The sequence below is a fragment of the Chiloscyllium punctatum genome, chromosome 20 (assembly GCF_047496795.1).
Source record: "Chiloscyllium punctatum isolate Juve2018m chromosome 20, sChiPun1.3, whole genome shotgun sequence".
Classification (NCBI taxonomy): Eukaryota; Metazoa; Chordata; class Chondrichthyes; order Orectolobiformes; family Hemiscylliidae; genus Chiloscyllium; species Chiloscyllium punctatum.
This window is the reverse complement of record NC_092758.1, coordinates 22,225,624-22,246,373: the sequence shown is the minus strand read 5'-3', so window position 1 is coordinate 22,246,373 and position 20,750 is coordinate 22,225,624. Positions and strand designations below refer to the sequence as shown.

Sequence of the window (20,750 nt, the reverse complement as noted above, 5' to 3'; positions counted from 1 at the left end):
AAAATATCTTCATAGCTGCTTTAATATCCCAATATCTGCGCTTAAATTCCTGTCTCATTACAATCTTGGAGATAATTCATCTATTTGATAATTGCTATTAAAATCAGTTCTCTGGCAGTGGGTAATATATTGGTGTTGCAAAAGAAAAGATTTTAAATGCATCACAGCAATGGTCCATACCATGATCTCTTGCTTGTAGATATGCTGTTGTGATGAGCCACTGACTGAAGACGTGTCAACAGTCTACAGAAAATGAAGTACCTTCACATCACCCACCAGCATCTTCTCGTGTCAAAGTGTACAGAATTATTGGCAGCTGAAGCAATAATGGTGCAAAACATAGAAAGCCAACAGAAGAAGAGGAGGAAAAGCTCCTCAATTAAATTACTACAGTATAATCATTCTTAGCAATCAATTTTTCTCTACATAGGAATCATCTAAAGTCTTTTATCACAAGACAGCCTTTAATTCCCAGGTATTCCATATTATATATGTAAATTCTGAATCAATTAGGTTACCGACTATAAACTCCTTGCCAGATATCAATTTATTCTGTTAATAACAGCAATTCATCCCCAAGGCTCTCAACTCCCATGTGTGGTAACATTTAGCAGCCAAAGAAGCTCATTTAATACCTCTAATAATCTCCAAACATTTTGAACTCAGCAAGATAGTCTGGATCTTTGATCATCTAATAATAGAACAGAATCTCCGTGAGGATGAACAATGAAGGAGTTAGAAAATTAAATGGGAAACTTTGAGCCTGGAATTTATAAAAGCATTGTTTAATTTTATTCTTGCTGACACTTGTGATGAAAGGGCTACTTTGACTTGCAGACTTTTCGGGTTGGCAATTGAAGACACAAATTTAGGCCAAAGAGGTCACTAGTGAGGATAGTTAGTGCTTTATTTACTTCTCAGGGTTCTGAATTCCATCTTAAAACTGGGAACATTTCTTTTAGACAGCGGGTAGTAGGTCTTTTGCAAACATAAGTGGTATATATGGGACATAACATTACCACCTCTGTCTTGAGACAAGTTACCGCTCTGTTAAATGAGGCAAAAAATTTGAAAATTCACCTCAAATAGTTCAAAATTGAAGAAGAATAGAATGAAAGATACACAGTTTTGACAGTGTGGATGTAAAGAAACTATTTCCTCTTGTGGGTAATAAAGTCACTTGAGGCTGTCAATATCAGTTCACCACTTAGAAATCCAATAGGGAATTCATTGGAAACTTTTTCACTCATTGAATGGTAGGAATGTGGAACTCATTACCACAAGGAGTGGTTAACAGTACAAATCCATTTAACAGGAAACTAAATAATCACATGGGTAAGAAAGAAATAGTAAAGAATGATAATAGCTTCAAAAGAAGTTTAAACATGAGCACGGACTGGTGGGGCTGAATGGCATATTTCTGCACCTTGTATCATTTTCAATCTTGCTCAATTTGCCTTGGATTTCCCAAGGTAACTACTCCATTCTGATTTTGGTTTACTTAACATCAACTTTAATTGTTTCACCATTGAGAATCCTTGCTGTCAGCTACCTCGGGCCTTTGTGTTCAACTCTCTATGTATCTACCTTCCATTTCTCCTTTAAGACCACTCAGTAAAATCTACCTCTTTGAGCAATCTTTTGGTCATCTAGCTAATATCTTCTTTGGGTGGCATGGTGGCACAGTCATTCGCACTGCCAACTCATAGCACCAGGGAACTGGGTTCGATTCCAACCTTGGGCATCTGGCTGTGTGGAGTTTGCACATTCCCCCTGTGTCTGCATGGCTTTCCTCTGGGTGTCCTAGTCTCCTCCCACAGTCCAAAGGTGTACAGTTAGGTGGATTGGGTAAAAGCAATGACTGCAGGTGCTGGAAACCAGATTCTGGTTAGTGGTGGTGGAAAAGCACAGCAGTTCAGGCAGCATCTGAGGAGCAGTAAAATCGACATATCGGGCAAAAGCCCTTCATCAGGAATGCAGGCAGAATGCCTGAAGGGTGGAGAGATAAATGAGGGGAGGGTGGGGGTGGGGAGAAAGTAGCATAGAGTACAATAGGTGAGTGGGGGAGGGGATGAAGGTGATAGGTCAGGGAGGAGGGTGGAGTGGATAGGTGGAAAAGAAGAGCTTGAGGGCAGAGGAAATGACCTGGGAGTTGCAGTGGGAGAGGGACTCCCTGAGATTCTTGTAGAGAGAGGAGGAAAACTTCTTCAAGGCAGGCATCCTTGCAAGAGGATTCGCAGTAGGGTTAAAATCAACAAGGTAAAAGCAACGACTGCAGATGCTGGAAACCAGATTCTGGATCAGAGGTGCTGGAAAAGCACAGTAGTTCTGGCAGCATCCGAGGAGCAGTAGTTAGGTGGATTGGCCATGCTAAATTGCCCATTGTGTCTAGGGATGTGTTGGTTGGACGGATTAGTCACTGGAAATGCAGGGTTACAGGGATAGGATAGAGGATGGGTCTGGGTGTGATGCTCTGTGGAGGATGGGTCAGGACCTGATGGGTCAAATGGCCTGCTTCCACACTGTAGGGATTCTATGATTCTATTCTATGCTTCTTCTGGGGCTAAGAGAAAAAAAATGTTTCAGAGCACTTCTGGCAAAACACTGAGCTGAGTTATGATATTGAAAAGGTACTACATAATAAACTGTAAAATTAGACTGTCTGATTTGTTCAAATCACCTGGGAAATTTCAATGATGGGAGTTGGATGGATTGGGCAAGGTGAAATGACACTGATCAGAGAAAATTTGCTCTCTTAAGTAGAATCAACAGGATCAATGAAAAGTTGCTCCTTACTGGTGTTTCGATCAATGAAAAAAAAAACAAAGATTGAAGGAGTAATAAGCAGTTATGAAAGTAAATGGTGGCTGTGGGAGATTTGTAGGGGACCAGTGACAGGTCGGAACAGCTTTTTGCACGGCCAATGGACATTGTCATCAGACTTGCGTGCTGTGCTTGAGGCTGGGTTGTCTGTCTGTGGGTTTAGGAGCCCCATTAGCTGGAAAGGCTTCTGACTGAATCCAGGGTTGTACAGGGACCTTTGTAAGGGTGGAAGGAGGTGCTGGATAAAGGGATGGAAGTGAAGAAGAAGGCTGCAGAAGGAACAAGGATAAAGGAACTCCAGCGAAGAGAAGGGGAGACGGCAGCAAGAGGGTGGTGAGGTGTGGATAGTTGGAGGCTCCAAAGAAGGACTGGTTCATAGAATCCCTGCAATGCGGAATGTCACCATTCAGCCCATCAAGACTGCATCGACCCTCCCAAGAGTATCCCACCCAGACCCAGCCCATCACCTCATATTTATCATGACTAATTCACCTAGACTGCATATCCTTCAATACTACAGACAATTTCACCATCATCGATTCACATAATCTGCGCATATTTAGATTTAGATTACTTACAGTGTGGAAACAGGCCCTTTGGCCCAACAAGTCCACACCGACCCTCCGAAGAGCAACCCACCCAGACCCATTCCCCTACATTTACCCGTTCACCTAACAGTACGGGCACTTTAGCATGGCCAATTCACCTAACCTGTACATTTTGGACTGTGGAGTAAACCGGAACACCCGGAGGAAACCCACGTAGACACGGGGAGAATGTGCAAATTGAGGTGGGAATTGTACCCGGGTCTCTGGCGCTGCGAGGCAGCAGTGCTAACCACTATGCCACCATGCCGCCCATGAAGTTGGGAGTTGGGTGGGGTGGGTTGAGTGGAGAAGGAGGCTGCAGTAGGGAAGGAGGTGGCTGCAACATGGATTAGACACAACCTGTCAGGTTTGGGGACAGTGAAAGGAAACTGTGTGTGTGTGTGTGTGTGTGTGTGTGTTGGGGACAGTGAAAGGAAACTGTGTGTGTGTGTGTGTGTGTGTGTGTGTGTGTGTGTGTGTGCATGTGCGTCTGTGTCTGTGTCTGTGCATGTGTGTGTGTGTGTGTGTCTGTGTCTGTGCATGAGTGTGTGTGTCTGTGTGCGTCTGTGTGCGTGTGTGTGTGTGTGTGTTAGGGGTGGCAGGGTTGATGGTGGGGGAAATGGAGTGCTGATGGTGGGCAGGGGGCAGTTAACTGCCACTCAGGAAAACTTACCATCATTCAGAAAATGAATTCCTTGCAAACGAATGTGATATCGCTCTCTTTGCGCAGCAAATGTTCAAGAGCTAACATTTTATGAGAAAAGGATAATTTCTGTCTCTAATTTGAATCTGGTTTTGAACCAACTTAACTGTTGCAGTGTCTAGGATATTAATACTTTCCTTATGTGGTATCGCTTTAAGTTTAATGGAAATTTGATCATAATTGAGGATATTAAAGTATCCCTCTTATTCTGTTTCTGAGCTGGTTCAAACATCCTCCGCAACCACATGATACAGAAGGAATTGTTACATCACCTAATAAATGAGTTTGTGAGAATGAAAAAGTAGCCCCCAGAATCAACAGGGAGCCCTTCAGAAAACGTTAAGAGTAGCCCTTGAAGCAAAATTGCTTTGACCCCACCATACAAGTGAACAATGTTGTTCTTGATTGTCCATTTGTAGAGTTTTATGCAGCAATGAAAGGGTTCCATTCACTTGATTTTTACATACAGATGTTGCCCAAAAGGATTGGTTTTCATTCTGCAATAATCTCCTCTGCTTATTTTGCATTCCCACCAACTGAACGTGAAGGAGTATTTTTGTTTTTGCAGCCAGTGTTTTGCCACAATCTTACCACATGTTACGATAAGCTTTACGTGAGGCATTATACAAGGCTGTAGTTAAACACTCAGCAATTAATTTCTCCTCAAACAAATTCTCTCATGAGACTTTGTGAGTAACTAATGAAATTGGGAGAGCAACAAAATGCTGAACTCAAAATGTAAACCAATTATTCTCTTCAATGTAAAAAACATTTGGAGCTGGTAGAGAGTTAACTCCTCTGAAAGAGGTTAAATCAGCACCTCGAGTTTAATTTGACTGGAAGTTTTCAGGACACGATTTCTACCTCAGCAGCTCAAAGACTATGTTACGCAATTTTTTCTTGGTCAAATTTCATTCCTGTGTATAATAGGAGGTCTATTCTTCTCAGCAGACTCGAAGATACTCTTGATCCATTGCACGGGTGCATTAATAGCAAAGTCAAATGAATAACAAATGAATATTGGGAAGTTTCCGTCACTGATTTTTAAAAAAAATATCAGTTTATTTCCAGGCAGCAAAACAAAAATCAACCTCAGTATACTGTATTATGAATGTTCATCATGGTATAGACAAGCATTTAATCTTTCATTGTATATAATGGAAGACTTTAATGTTGCTTATTTACCAGGCACCTAATTGATCAAACCTGTTATGACTTGGGTTAGTGTTTTCAATCTGAAGCTCCTTTACAGTCTAACCTCCCCACAGTTCTGAGTTTTGGAACATTTCTATATATCAAGGAATAAACCGAAACAATCCACAATTCCAGAAACAGAAATTAAAATGGAACATTTCTTATATATATAAAAGAAAGGAACTTACAAAATATAAATGCAAGCACCATTCTGCAGTCTCCTCTCCATGATATTATTGGTTTCCTACCAATACATTTGCCCTTCAAACTATTAATAAAGTAAAGAAGAGAGATTTTCTTCACATTTTTAAATTGCAGTACTTACAGCAAAGTCAAACTGCTGCGTGCTTCAAATGTTTCGTTTACAAATGCTTCGGAGACCTGAATGAGAAAGAAAAGTTTCAGCTTAACACATTGTAAAGGAAAGGTCAGGTCATCAATATTAACCAGTACATCTAATACCAGAAGCAGGTGGTGTGGTTTCTACTCCTCACCAAAGTGGAGGTCTCCGCTCAGAAAGCTGCCAAACAATTTAAATGATGACCCAAACATTGCCAGTGAGTAGAATTGCCCTGAACTAGGAGTACAAGCAGTTCTCAGATTCTAAGCCCTCGAGTCCAGGAGCAGGTAAATATAGGCAACCCAGAGTTGAGGCGGGGGAAAAGATCTGATAGAGGTTTTCAAAATCATGGGCAGGCTGAAAAGTGGAGAAAGGGAGAATGTGTTTCCACTCATAAAAAAGACCGTGAAGACATACATATAAAGTGACATGCAAATGGAGCAAGGGTAACTAAGGAAAATGTTTTCTTAACACAGTGAATACTGAGGACATGGAATGAATGGTTGGGAGTGTGGTGGAGGCAGGGTCAATTAAACCACTCAGGAGGGCATTGGATGATTATTTGGCTGCAAATATGGGGAGAAGACAGGAGATCACCATTAGGTGATTGAATAACTACACCATGGTGGGCTGAATGGCCTTCTTCTGTGCCATAACAATCCTGTGAGTCTGTGAAGAAACCGGGGGTGGGGGGGGGGGTGGTGTGAAGTGGGTAGAGGCCTTTACAAAGAGGTCAAATGGAGAGGATGCATATGCTAATACTAGACCTGAGGGTGGGAGCATCTAATGTATAATACTGGGCCAAGGGGAGTTGTTGGAGGAAAGTGCAATCCCTAAAAGGAAGTGCCACACTCCCCCTGCTGCTTTGATTGACTTATCAGAGGATTGTTAAAAGCTGTGAAAAGGACCTTGATAGAACTTTTCACAAAGGAAATGAAAATAAAACAATTCCCCTAGAAGCTTGTTACTGCGATGAACAGAAATACACCAATCAATTTAACATGAACTCACAGGGAACTTGTCAAATTGATCACTCCTTCATCAGAGCAGACTCAGATGCAGAGCACAGCGGCATGAATTCTACCGCAACAATTATGATTTCCAAATCATAAGGGCAACTCTCTGATACTGAGCCTGACATTTCCATTTCCCAAATCAGCCAACCCAGTGGCTTTACTGAGAGGGACGATTGATTGACCATCAAAATGGTGCTGCTTTTATGCTGGTCGTCTGCCACCCAAAACTAGGTCAATTCATATGGCTGCTTACAACTATTAGTGAAATGATGTTTTCAAATTTATTAGCTTAGACCAACCAAGGTGAAAGGTCAGTGTATCAATTACTTTTGCTCCACAGTTCTGTGATGTAATTTAATATATTTTTTAAAAAATACATACAATTTCAGACAATGAAAGCTGAATGATTACTAATGCAAATATAGCTTTGAGAAAAAAATGATCATTATTAATAAGGGCAGAGCATGAAATAATAAATGGCCAAGTTTTGACAGAATATTATTTTCACAGGATTTAGGTTGTCACATCTCAACCAGAGTTTGCTGCCCACCCCTAAGTGCCCTTGATGAGGTCATGACATCCCCTCCGAGGATGCTGCCTGAACTGCTGTGCTCTTCCAGCACCACTAATCCAGAATCTGGTTTCCAGCATCTGCAGTCATTGTTTTAACCCTCATGAACTGTTACATTCCATGTGGCCTGGGTATACCCGCAGTGCGTGTAGGAGGGGACATTGAAAGAAAAGTGATTTAGTTCCAAGTCAGGATACTGTGTGACTTGGAAGGGAACTTGCAGAACTGGGTTCCCAAGCTTCTGCTAACTTGTCTAAATGGCAGAGGTCACAGGTCTGGAAGGTGATGTTGAAGGAACCTTGACGAACTGCTCCATGGCTGTTACTATGCATTGATAGTGAAGGGAGCGAATGTTTAAGCAAATTGATGGGGAACTAATCCAGCATTATCCTCAACGGTGTTCAATCTCTTGTATGTTGCTCTCAGTGCACTCAGCCAGGGACAGGGAGATTATTCTTGGCTTGTGTCTTGTACATGGTGAACAGGAATTGGGAGTGATTAGGCAAGTTATTCCCCACAGAATTCGAAACTCTGACTGCCTATTGTAGCCACAGTATTTAAATGACTGGTCTAGTTCAACTTCTGGTCAATGATAACCCTGAGGTTGTTGACAGTGATGGTAAACCCGCTGAATGTCAAGAGCAGAATGTTATATTCTCTCTCATTGGAGGTGGCTGTGGCTGGCATCCTTATGTGGCATGAATGTTAATTGCCAATTCGCAATGATTAATTATCATTTGATGACATGTCTGCTCAGGTCATATGGTGAAATAAAGATCTTCAGGATTACATCACATTCATGAATTACCTGCAACTTCAGAGAGGAGGGTCTAGAACTGGGCGAATTTCCCAAACAAATTAATGAGACTCTTGGGTGGCAATTACTCTCAGATAGCTATATAAAACATTCAATGGTCACTTGTTTCTGCACCATCTGGTACCAATTCTATTATCATCAATGAAGCTCTGTAATGGGCAATCTTACCCAAGGCAAAGGTGTATTGCGACATGTAGCTATGGCGATTTCTGGTTTCTGGCTGCAGCTAATGGTAGAAATCTGCAGCTATATTTGTGGCTCTCCCACAGAGTAGGCATACCTGAATAAAGGACATGTATTTGTTGTTTAAGATATAAGAGATACATTTTATTTTGGGGAATGGCATGGGCATATTTGAATTGTCACAGAAATGGTTGAATTTTTTTTCAGTAAGGGGCTGGCCAGAAGGCAGCTCATCCCAGAAGTCAGAAATAGTGAGATACAAGTTGAAAACATTTGCTTTTAAATAGCTGCAGACTTTAGCTATAAAGATGAGTCATTCTTATAGTTTAGAGATCATGCAAGAAATGAAAATGACAGACAAGAAAAGACCTATTTATCCATCTCACCTGGACCTTATGCAATTGTGATGCTGTATGCTAAAAAATAGTCACAATCCAAACATGTTCCATTAAACCATAAATATGTAATCTCTCCTCAGAGAAGTAAATGATCAGAAGAAAAAAACACAAGTTAGTAAGGTGAAAACAAGTCTGAAAAAAGCCTCTTTGTTCATTTGTACATGGGATTTGAGCATTGCTTGCTCTGCTAGCATTTGTTCTCAATTCCTGATTAGCATGGAGAAGTTGGTGGTGAGCTTTCTTGTTGAACAGATGCAGTCCTTGTGATGCAGGAACACTGATAGCATTGTAAGAAATGGAGTGTCAGGTATTTAACTTAGTGAAAGAATGATGATTTTATTATGAATGAGGATGGTGTGACACTCAGGTGGAACTTGAAGGTGATGGCATTCCTGTATATCTAAGACCCAAGGTCTAATGTGTGGTAGTGGTCAGAGGTTTGGAAAGTGCTGTTGGAGAACCTTCTGAGTAGATCATGCTTAGTCTGATTTACAAATCATTATGTCTGCTTCTTAAATAATGTGCTCTCCATTTGTAAAAAAGTCAGGTCTAGCTTCCACATAAAGAAATACAGTGCGTCGGCATTATTCACCCAGTAAATTGCCAATCTGGTTCATATTTTGACTATTCTCTATGAAAAGAACCATCTAAAACGCTCAATATATCTTGTGAGTGTGAGTCCTACTCTTCTTTGTTCAGTGGAAATATTTGGTCAATTCTGTCCCTCCACTATTTTAAAGCCTCCATCAAATTACGCCTGTGCTATTCATTAAGCCTGTTGGGTCATTAGATTCTTTATTTGGGAATTTATTATGCGGTCTTCCACTTGAACTTCTCCACAGCTTCAATAACTGGCAGCATGTGAACAGACTAAAATAAATGCAGTATTGTATCTGACATATAATTAATGACCCATACAAAGATAAAATGGAATGCTTTGTTTAATAATGAATCAACTTATGGATACGTTACAGTTAATAGTACGTTACTTTTTATTAACTTAACGATATGTAGGTGGAGGGTATTGACGAAATAGCATACATAAAGAAATAAGTTGATTCGGGATAGTCAACACGGTTTTGTAAAGGGTAGGTCGTGCTTCACAAACCTTATTGAGTTCTTTGAGAAGTGTCCAAATGAGGATAAAGCGGTTGATATGTAGATTTTAGTTAAGTGTTTGATAAGGTTCCCCACAGTAGGTTATTGCTGAAAATATATTTCTGACCCAAACCTCCAAATCACCCTCAATCCCATGCCTGGGATTGGGGGTGATTTACCGGTTTGGATTAGAAATTGGCTTGCTGAAAGAAGACAGAGGGTGATGGTTTTTTGAGAAACGTTCATCCTCGAGTTTAGTTACAAGTGGTGTACCGTAAGGATCTGTTTTGGGACCACTGCTGTTTGTCACTTTTATAAATGACCTGGATGAGGGCACAGAAGGATGGGTTACTAAATTTGTGGATGACACTAAGGATGGTGGACTTGTGGAAAGTGCCAAAGGATGTCACATATTACACAGGGACATAGATACGCTGCAGAGCTGGACTGAGAGGTGGAAAAGCGTGAGGTGATTTAGAACAGATTAGATTACTTACAGTGTGGAAACAGGCCCTTCGGCCCAATAAGTCCACACCAACCCACCGAAGCGCAATCCACCCAGACTCATTCCCCTACATTTACCCCTTCAACTAACACTACGGGCAGTTTAGCATGGCCAATTCACCTAACCTGCATATTTTTAGACTGTGGGAGGAAACGGGAGCACCCGGAGGAAACCCACGCAGGCAAGGGGAGAATATGCAAACTCCACACAGTCAGTCACTTGAGGCGGGAATTGAACCCAGGTCTCTGGCGCTGTGAGGCAGCAGTGCTAACCACTGTGCCACCGTGCTACCCACAAATGCTTTGGAAGGAGCAACTGGAATATAGAGTACTCGGCTGATGGTAAGATTCTCGGTAGTGTTGATGAGCAGAGAGATCTCAGTATCCATGTACATAAATCCCTGAAAGTTGCCACCCAGTTTCATAGAGTTGTGAAGAAGGCATATGGTGTCTTAGCATTTATTGGTAGAGGGATTGAGTTTTGGAGCCATGAGGTCATGTTACAGCTGTACATAACTCTGGTGCAGCCGCACTTGGAATATTGCGTACACTTCTGGTCACCGCATTTCAGGAAGGATGTGGTCGCTTTGAAAAGGGTTAAGTGGATATTTATAGGATGTTGCCTAGTCTGGGGGAAGGGTCTTCTGCAGAAAGGCTAAGGGACTTGAGGTTGCTTTTGTTAGAGAATAGAAGGTTGAGAGGTGACTTAATTGAGACATATAAGATAATCAGAGGATTAGAAATGGTGGACAGTGAGAGCCCTTTTCCTTGGACAGTGATGGCCACCATGAGGGGAAATAACTTTAAATTGAGGCATGATAGATATAGGACGGATATCAGAGGTAGTTTCTTTACTCAGACAGCAGTAGGAACACCCTGCCTGCAACAGTAGTAGACTCGCAAACGTTAAGGGCATTTAAATGGTCATTGGATAAGTATATGGACAAGAATGGAATAGTGTAGGTTAGGTGGACTTCAGATTGGTTTCACAGATCGGCGCAACATCGAGGCTGAAAGCCCTGTACTGCGCTGGAATGTTCTATGTTCTCAAAAAAGACTGTAGGGATACTTATTGGTAATGGGGAAGACAGGCACATGGGATATTACAGTCAACCTCATAGCAAAAAGACTCATGTCTGTTTTCTGATTTTATCAACCAAGCATCAGAATAAAATTGCACTCAAGAATCTAAGTAAAAAGCAGCATACGGTGATAGTGAAAATTTGATTTCAAAAATACTGGAAGGGCTCAGTAGCATTTGTGGAGACAGAACAGAGTTGATCTTTCAGATTGATGACCTTTTAACAGAATAGGTCAGTAATCTGTACTCTAGCTATGTTTTTCTACTGAAGATTTCCAGCACCTTCTATTCTTATTACATCCTAAAATCTACTTGTTTTATTTTTGGCCATGATGTGAAGATGGCGGTGTTGGACTGGGGTAAACAAGATCAGAAGTCACTCTAGATGACACCAGATTATAGTCCAACAGGTTTATTTGAAATCCCATGCTTTTGGAATACTACTCCTTTGTCGGGCTCCTTCGTCCCTTCACTCAACGAAGGGGCAGCGCTTCAAAAGCTTGTGATTTCAAATAAACCTGTTGGGCTATAACCTAGTGTTGTGTGACTTCTGACTTTATATTTGTTTGCATTGATCATGAATATTTAGAAATTAATGCATTAAAACATTTATCTTTAGTTTTAATTTTTTCACTACAGGTTGTTCGCATGTTTTGCATTTCACTGACCACTTTTATCATATTCTCAATTTAATATGTATTTGTGTTTGGCAAATGAATGTCCAAAATATTGAGATCCACCTGGAATAGTTGGGCATCCTCTAATCTCTCACATAAATTGATGTTATCCACAAATTTAAACTTTTCCCTGAATACCTGCATCTATACCATAAATAAAACATATAGCCAAGTTCCTAACATATTTTATTCTGTGATATTAACTGATTTCCAAGAAGATCCAAATCTACTAAGAATCACTTTATACCTATGTGCACTCAGCCAAATCTCAACCCACATCAGTGAATTACTATTAATTTCTGAAGCTTTTTATCTTGTAGAGAAACCTCTTATGCAGTACCATATCAATCATTATTATTGGAAAGGGTGAACTAAGTCTCTATTTCAACACATTGAAAGTGAATTTATTGGAAGCTGTTTATGGTCACCTGGAAGAAACAGATGAAAAACATAGAAAATTAAAACACAGCTATTTGACCAAAAAGAGTGAAAACACAACAGTGATACAACAAAATCTGGGCTATGGAGAAAAGTTCAAATAGCATTCTGTAAAGTACTACACAAAAAGGTTGTTACATGTCAATGCACATGTGATTGTGGGGTAATATATTAGCTTGCATGGTTTCCTACATTACAACAGTAACTACAGTACATTACAACATTTACTAACAGGCTCTGAAGTCAGTAGGTGATCATGAAAATTGCCACATAGATGAACATTTTTATTTTTCATAAATAGAGAGGATTTGTTAATCAAAAGTTAAACACGGTAGAAATGAACAGATCATTTTCAGTTGGGAAGCTATCATTACTGGTGTGTTGCAAGGATCAATTCTGGGGCCTCAGCTATTTGCAATCAATAATAACTTAGATGAAGGGACCATGTAACATAACTGAATGTGCTGATGATAGGAAACTAGGTGGCTAAGTATACTGTAGAGAGGACTCCAAGAGACTGCAATGTGATGTATGGTAAACAAGCTAAGTGTGCAGACAGCAAAGTGGTAAATGGAGCATTATGTGGGGAAATTAGATTATTCACTTTGGTAGAAAGAATAGAAAAACTGAATAAAAATGTCTTACCGTTTTTAAAAAAATAAATGATTGGTGTTCAGAAGTATTTGACTGTGTTTCAACAAGAAATATAGAGAGTTACCATATAGATCAGAAAGCAATTGGGAAATTAAATGCTATGTTGGCCTTTATTGCACAGGCAGTTGGATTACAAAGGTAAGGAAGTCTTTGTCCTGTTGTAGACTGACTTGATGATGCCATATCCAAGTACCTTGTGCTGTTTTGATCTCCACTGACAAGGAGGAACATGTTTAGCATTGAGGATGTTCAACTAGATTCACTTGAATAATTCCTGAGATGAAGTGGTTACACTTTGAGAATGGGCCTATGCTGCTTAGCATTAGAAGAATGAGACATGGTATCATTGATACATGTAAAAATCAAACAATGGTTAAGCAGTAGATGTGACATCATGTTTCCACTGATTTAACAGTCAAGAATTAGGAGAAGTTGTTTTAGCAAAAGGGGACTATCACTTCGGACAGTGATAAAGAGATAATTGTTCAATCAGAACATTGTAGATCTTTGAAATACAAGAGAGCAACGAATGCTCAGACATTGAGTATATTTAGTGTTGAGATTCACTGGTAGTTATTTCATCAGTGCATCAGGAGGCTATGGGATCAAATCCTCCTGTAGGGGCTTTTGATTAGAGACAAGAACACCATTGCTCTGTGAACTTGTAATGAACAGCCATCTATATATTCTGGTTCCCGAATGCATGCTTGATTTGGCAAGAAAGGGAAGCATATAGGTCGAGAGAGATTTTCACTTTCGTCTGGTGGACTCAGTCATCTTTGCAAACACCAGAATCTACTTTATCAGCTATACTAAATAAAAAAAATGTATTTGAGCTTTGATGTGTGTCAGAACAGTTGACAGCAGTTCCACTGGATAGGAGAAGAAGACATTATACACTGAGGTAAGAGAGCTGCCAGCTGCTTCCATTATGCTGCTGGTCTGCAACACAGACAATACCTAAAATTGGAATCATTGCAGTCTGAAGATCCTTATCAGGCTTGTTGGAATACAGTCAATTCCACTTTGCTGGGTTCCTGATAAGAATTCTTTCTGTTAAAGTAATAAAAAGTGAAATTCCCAAGCCATTTTTCTGTCTTTATCTTATTCATTCAGGCTAACTTAATACTTTTAGTTGTAAATCACCACTAAGTGAGGAGCATTTTGCGTAGATTGCACATTTTACTGGTTTCCACCTGAGATCACATAAAAATCATTTGCCTTCTAACTTGTTACATTCAAATAGTATTAAAAGTAAGTATGTTTTAAGAACTCTTCCATTAAAAATATTGAATCAGTTATTGTTTTATGTCCATTTATAATCTACATCTTCGAACAAAAAACTCATTGTTTTACTCATCCTTGTCATTTGATGGTTACCTTTTAACCATGAATAGAAAAAGGTAGCTAAGAAGAATTTATGCGAACAACTGCTCCTCCAGACCGTTCAAACAGCTCTCCTTACTTACTCAATCAAAACTCTCTTTAAACATCTGCATTAAATCAACCTTTAACCTTCGTTGCTTTAAGTAGAATAACTTCATTTTAATCGAGTCATGGAATCCTAACAACGCAGAAAGAGATCATTCAGCCTATCACGTCTGCCCTGGCTCTTTGAATGAACGTTTTGCCCAATGCTTTTCTCCAAACCTGTGTCCATAATCCTGCACATTATTCCATCTCAGTCTCATTCCCTTTTGAATAACTTGATTAAACTTGTTGCCAAAATTCTTTCTGGCAGCACATTCCAAGTCTTTCCACTCACTGTATGAAGATGTTTTCCTCATGTTACTTCTACTCCTTTTGCCAATTACTTAAAATCTGTGCCCTCCTCATTCTTGAGGCCATCATAAGTGGAAACAGTTTCTCCCAATCTATGCTGTCCAAATCCGCTATGATTTTGAAGGTCTCCAACAAATTTCTTTTTGGCCTTCTCTTTACAAGGAAATCAGTTTCTCAATTGGAAAAATCCTAATTTTTCCAATCTATTTTCATAATTCAACCTGAGAATCATCTTCATGAATCATTTCTGCATTGTCTCCAATGGTTTCACACCTTTTGCAAAGTGGGTTTCCGGAAGCAGAAGCCACACTTCAGCTGAGACCAAGAGTATTTAAAACAGTTGTATAGGACTTCCTTGTTTAAGTACTCCATGCTCATATTAATAAAGCTTAGGAAGATAATTGCTTTACTAGGCATTGTGTTCCAGAGTCTAAGGAAGACTGGAAAGTTATGCCCAGTGCCTCTGCACTTTACACATCTAGTTCCTCATGAACCTTGCATGAACGTCATCTGTTCTGGTTGTTCTATCAACCTTATATATCAACAACCGAAATAATATCTTCTGCTCGATATTAAATTATTCCAGTGTGTTTTCTTTAAATTCACTCATGGGAGATGGGCATCAATGGCTGGGCCCAGCATTTATTGCCCATCTCTAGTTGCCCTTGAGAACGAGGTGGTGAGCTGCCTTCTTGAACCGCTGCAATCCACCTGCTGTAGGTTGACTCACAATGCCATAAGGAAGGACCTTCGAGGATTTTGACCCAACAACACCGAAAGAATGACAACTTATTTGATGGTGAACGGCTTGGAGGAGACGTTGCAAATGGTAGCTTTCCCATGTATTTGCTACCTATTTCACCATGGTCTGGGGATCATCTTCTTTCCCGATGAAGACAGATGTAAAGCATTAAATTGTCTACCTCAGCTATTCTCCTGTCCTCCATACAAATCTCATTTCTGGTCCTTAGTTTGTCCCATTCCTATTACCATCTTTTTGCTTGTAATATGCCTGAACATTTTGGGATTCCTTTTAATGTTAACTGCCTATTTTTCTTCACACACTTTCTTTGCTTCTCCTATTGCCTTTTAATTCCCTTTCTAAATCTTCCATGTTCAGCCTGATTCTCCATTGTATTAATTTTTCCAATCTCTCCATATGGATGATGTTTCTCACTCCTGGTATCCAGAGTTCCTCAGAAAACTAGATAATGGCAAGAACATATCACAGGACAAGGGTCATGCAAAAACCACCAGAAATATATTCCAAGAACATATGCATTAAAAAGAGAGCAGCAAAATGGTTTTGATGTGAGAAATATTCATACTAATGCTAAAGGGAAAACCTTCCCTTCAGGCACAAGATTGCAAATAGTTTCTAAATTTTACTCTAATTAATAAAGTGCTGGCTCGTTTGCAATCATCAGCCTGTCAGATAACCTCATATTCATGATATTTTAAATGTTATTAATAACAGAAGAATGTGCATGTGGGGTCCAAAATTGAAGGAGAAAATTATTCCTCAGATATAAGTAATGAATAGTTAAACAGAAGATTTTTTCTCAAGTACTTACGAGCATTAATTGAAGAGGAAGCTATATCAAGCCCAGATTTTCCTTTCTTTATAATGAACAGGGAAACTAAGTTTTAAAACAAAACACTTCAGCACTTTTTGCTCTGATTGCAGTCTGCACAAGAAAATTTGATAATAATCTATAAATTTAATAGTGATTAATTTATCTTCACAGAATCATATACTCAAGAAGCTTGGCACCACTCAAGACAAAGCAATCTGCTTGTTTGACATTGCATCCACAACCATCCATTTCCACCATCACCAATGCTCAGTTGAAGCAGTATGTACTATCTACAAAATGCACTGCAGAAATTCACCAAAGATCTTTAGACAGCACCTACCCAATCCATGACAATTTCCATCTAGAAGGACGATGTCACCAGATACATGGGAATGTCATTGCCTGAAATTGCCCCTCCAAACCACTCACCATCCTGACATGGAAATAAATCACCATTCCTTCACTGTCACTGGGTCAAAGTCCTAGAATTCCCTCCCTAGGACATTGTGGGTCAACCTACAACACATAGGCTGCAGCAGTTCAAGAAGGCAGCTCTCCACTATCTTCTCAGTAAATGCTGACCAGCCCACGACATTTACATCTTGCAAGAGAATTTAAAATATATAATAGCAACAACAGGTGGAATCTTACAGTGGTCAAGTTGTATGGCAAGTTTTGCGTCAGGTCTTACTTCTTGTCCAATTCTGTATAGATGTAAAGAGCATCTTGCTGTATGTTTTATGAATTGTCAAAGTGGCAAGGTCAGTTTCTCACTGGACAATGGTGAGTTGTTGAAAATATTAGATTATAACGTGTTTAATGCTTTATTTATGGCGCAACTCACTTCATTAAGATTGAGCTTTCTATCTCTAAATGCACCGAACAAGCAGGAGTCAGAGCAGGTATTTGGTGATGTCAGCTCACTGCTGGCTGGAAACAGCTTCCATGTTATTCAACACAAAACAAGTAAGTATCCATGACAACTAGCTGTACTCATCCATCAACATTGGCATACAAAATATTTGCCGATTCCAAACAACTCCCATGATACCTCTCCGATAGACTTGCAGGATGCTTAGGAAGCAAAGACTTGCAGCATAGGGTGGGTCCAGCAAGCAGCTTGAAAAGACTACAGCAAGGGGCAACTTAGATACAAGGACAGGCACCGAGCTCATGGACAGAACCAGATGACATCTCATGGATGTTCACTTTTTCTGTCAGTACACATTCATTTTGCAATAAGCTGCATGCTCACTGCATCCATATCCTACCTCAGCTTGCCATTTCCAGTTAGCACAGTCCCACAATCAGACAGCTTGCCTTATTAGTCATCAGTCCTCAGGACTTGTTGGGCTGAAGGGCCTGTTTCCACACTGTGGAGATTCTTTGATTCTATGAAAATGGGGAGGGAGTGTACATTTTCCTGTATGATAGTGTGCTACATCTATCCCACAATTGCACCATGTGCCAGCAGCTTAACCAACTGCAAGTCAGCAGTCAGCCATTTTGCCCAAAGTCTCAGAGAAATAGTCCTCGACAAAGTACACAGAGGTATCTGTCAGTCAGTGATGGGGACCGACACATTATATGACAAGGGCTCACTCTGATAATAGTCCAGGCGATTGGCATAGTGCGGTGTCCAGTCAGACTGTTATTGGTCAGGGGTCCAGGTCTCTGCAGTCTGAACACTGGGATACATTCAATCTAATGGTCCCACTGCAGGGTTTCCAGTGGTTAGGTTAACATGGGTCAGGGAAATGAACGGTCCTCAGTCAGGAAATTCAGCACTTCTCATCCAGGGCTGTACAGTTAGATCACTCAGAAGGAGTGGGTTACAGTAAGTCTGTCAGGATCTTTCCATGGAAACTAACAGGAAAGAAGGGTCAGGGAGACAAAGGGGGCTGCTGCCACAGGAGGAAGATTGGATTGTGATTGGATTCTGCAGACATGGGGGAGACAACGACAACTGTGAAGAAAGGCTGCACTAACTGAAAGGAGGAGATACATTAAAACATACACGGTCATACAGTAGTGACGGTTTTCCATGGTCGGGGCACCCTGGTTCCAAAGGGTCAGTGTATGATCACAATTGATATCATCACCTCACACCAGGGCTGGTGGACAGTTGAAAGTTCATGTAGATGGGTTGAGTTGGTTGGGAATCTCAGTGTTGTGAACTCTATGGATTTCATAAGAAGGGTTATCAAGAACAGGATCTGGATGTTCTCATCATAATGTAGAGAAAGAGGCTGGAAAACACTGGTCAAGGAATGCGTATGGTTGCCTTCCATCATGGTGAAAATTGAAAATACATAATGGGAAAGAAAATGGCTGTGACCCCACTCTGAGTGGGCAGGGTAACTGACAACCTATGGGGAGGGGGCTGTGTCCACCAATGTGAGGGCCTTTAAAGGCAAAACAAATTTAGCGTAGACTCATAGACTGTATCGGGCTCCCTAATCTCTGGCCATTCAAATGCAATGACTCCCTGTTTGCCGTGCACCTCTCTGCCCTAGAAATTGCAGACCACCTCATTCACACAAACAAATTTAGGCACAAAGACCAAGGAAAGACCAGGGATATTGTGGGATGGGGTCAGCGATGTCAGCCCAATCCATTACCCTGTAGATACTTTGCTCCCCCTGCTTCCTGATGCTGCAGCAGGCTCTCAACACAGTATTGATCCATGGTACGTCAGTGTAGCCATGAAGTTAGGTATCATACTGGAACAGTTACACTCAGGACTCCATACAGAGTCAAACAAGCAGGTGCAAAATTAAAACAGTGAAATTTATAGAAACCTAACACAATGTCCAGTGCATTGTCATCCACATTAATAACTTTTCATCCGACTCTCCCTCTCTCTAAAATTTAGTATACTCTCTCGTTCTATTGCTAGGTGGAGGGATTCTGCTCAGCAGTGGTGCATGCTGGTCCAGGAGAATTACTACGATCTTTTTTGTGTGGATGGGCCAGACATGTCCACTATCTTCCTGTCAGAAGCAAGTGAACCCTTTGCAGCAGCAACTTCCAAGATTGGGGATGCTAGCAGGGTGGAGATAAATGGCCTGGCACCTTTGTAGAATTCTGAAAGGAGACTTCTGAGAGGCCATTTGTGGTTCCTTCTCTGGCTGAGTGTGTCCTGGAAGCTCCCAGTCTCCTGGTGAGGAAGGGGTATCTGGAAATCATGAGTCTTGGGGGGAGGTGGGTGCAGTGGCAGAGATAGAGAGAGTGTGATGTCACAGAGATAAGAGTGTGGCACTGCTGGCCATTCTTCCTCACCGTCAAGATGGCACCAACCTGGTTGCTGATCTTGGACCAAGGTACCAGGATTTGGTGGCATGGCCTCTTCTTCCAGTTCTCCTGAAACAGGACTGCTCTCTTGTGCACCACCCCTCAACAAAGGACTTCAATATACCTATCGTCTGAGATCTTCAAACTCCATTCCGACCAAGCAAGGCAGCTTCAGAGTACCAGGATTTGGGTGTGCAGTGGCCTTTCAAATATGGCACAAGCTCCAGGAATGCAAGTCCTTCACCAGATATCCGGTGCGCGATGAGTTGTCTAGAAACAGCATGTGGTAGGGTGGAACTAGTATCCAACACGAGGGCACCATTGGGAAAGGGGAGATAGTTAAGTGAAGCGCATTTGGTAAGACAGGGTGAGAAATTTTGCTGGACCTCACAGAGAGATTTCCTCCAATAAAGTTGATGCAAAACATAAAACTCACCCCAATATGGAAGATCCAGAATGTATCAGCATTTTCAATGTACAGAATAATTCAACATATAAATCAATAGAAATGCTTCATCAAAAGAACTAATTATCAAACCCTAAATCAGAAGTTGAACTCAGACTCACAAATGGGTAATGAAGTGTTCATTCAACAAGAGCTGAATTCCAAAGATAACAATCATTCTATTACTATGATAATGATTTCAAGCAATTAATACACTAGCATTAACTTGTGATCTTAATCATCCAGTAAAACATTATTCAAAACTCATTAAATTCTTACATGACATTACACTTCTCTGATGAAGAAAAAGTAACACTGTTGCATTTAACAATTATGCTCTTGGGCAGAAGTAGAATCGTCCATTTGGATCGCTGATCTCACATGGTGTCCTAGGTAGGGGGCATAGCATCAGCACATTTACTTTACCAGCTTCATGTTGATTTCAGCTACGAGGCTGGTTGTATATTGTCAATTTAAACAAGATGTAGCTTATACGAGCAAAAGCAATACAAAAGCATATTGTTGTGGCCTTGACATGTAAAACAATGCAAAACGGAAACAGCTTGCA

The 20,750-nt window shown here is 40.7% G+C and overlaps 1 protein-coding gene across 3 annotated transcripts in view; it reads right to left on the bottom strand.

The window, feature by feature from the left end:
- Window positions 1-20,750, bottom strand: part of tenm2a (teneurin transmembrane protein 2a) — a 2,790,214-nt gene that overhangs the window by 2,580,759 nt on the left and 188,705 nt on the right. For all 3 annotated transcript variants that reach the window (XM_072590496.1, XM_072590497.1, XM_072590504.1), the window contains exon 4: window positions 5,633-5,688. The gene's annotated coding sequence lies outside the window, so the exon portion shown is untranslated. The remainder of the gene's footprint in view (window positions 1-5,632; window positions 5,689-20,750) is intronic.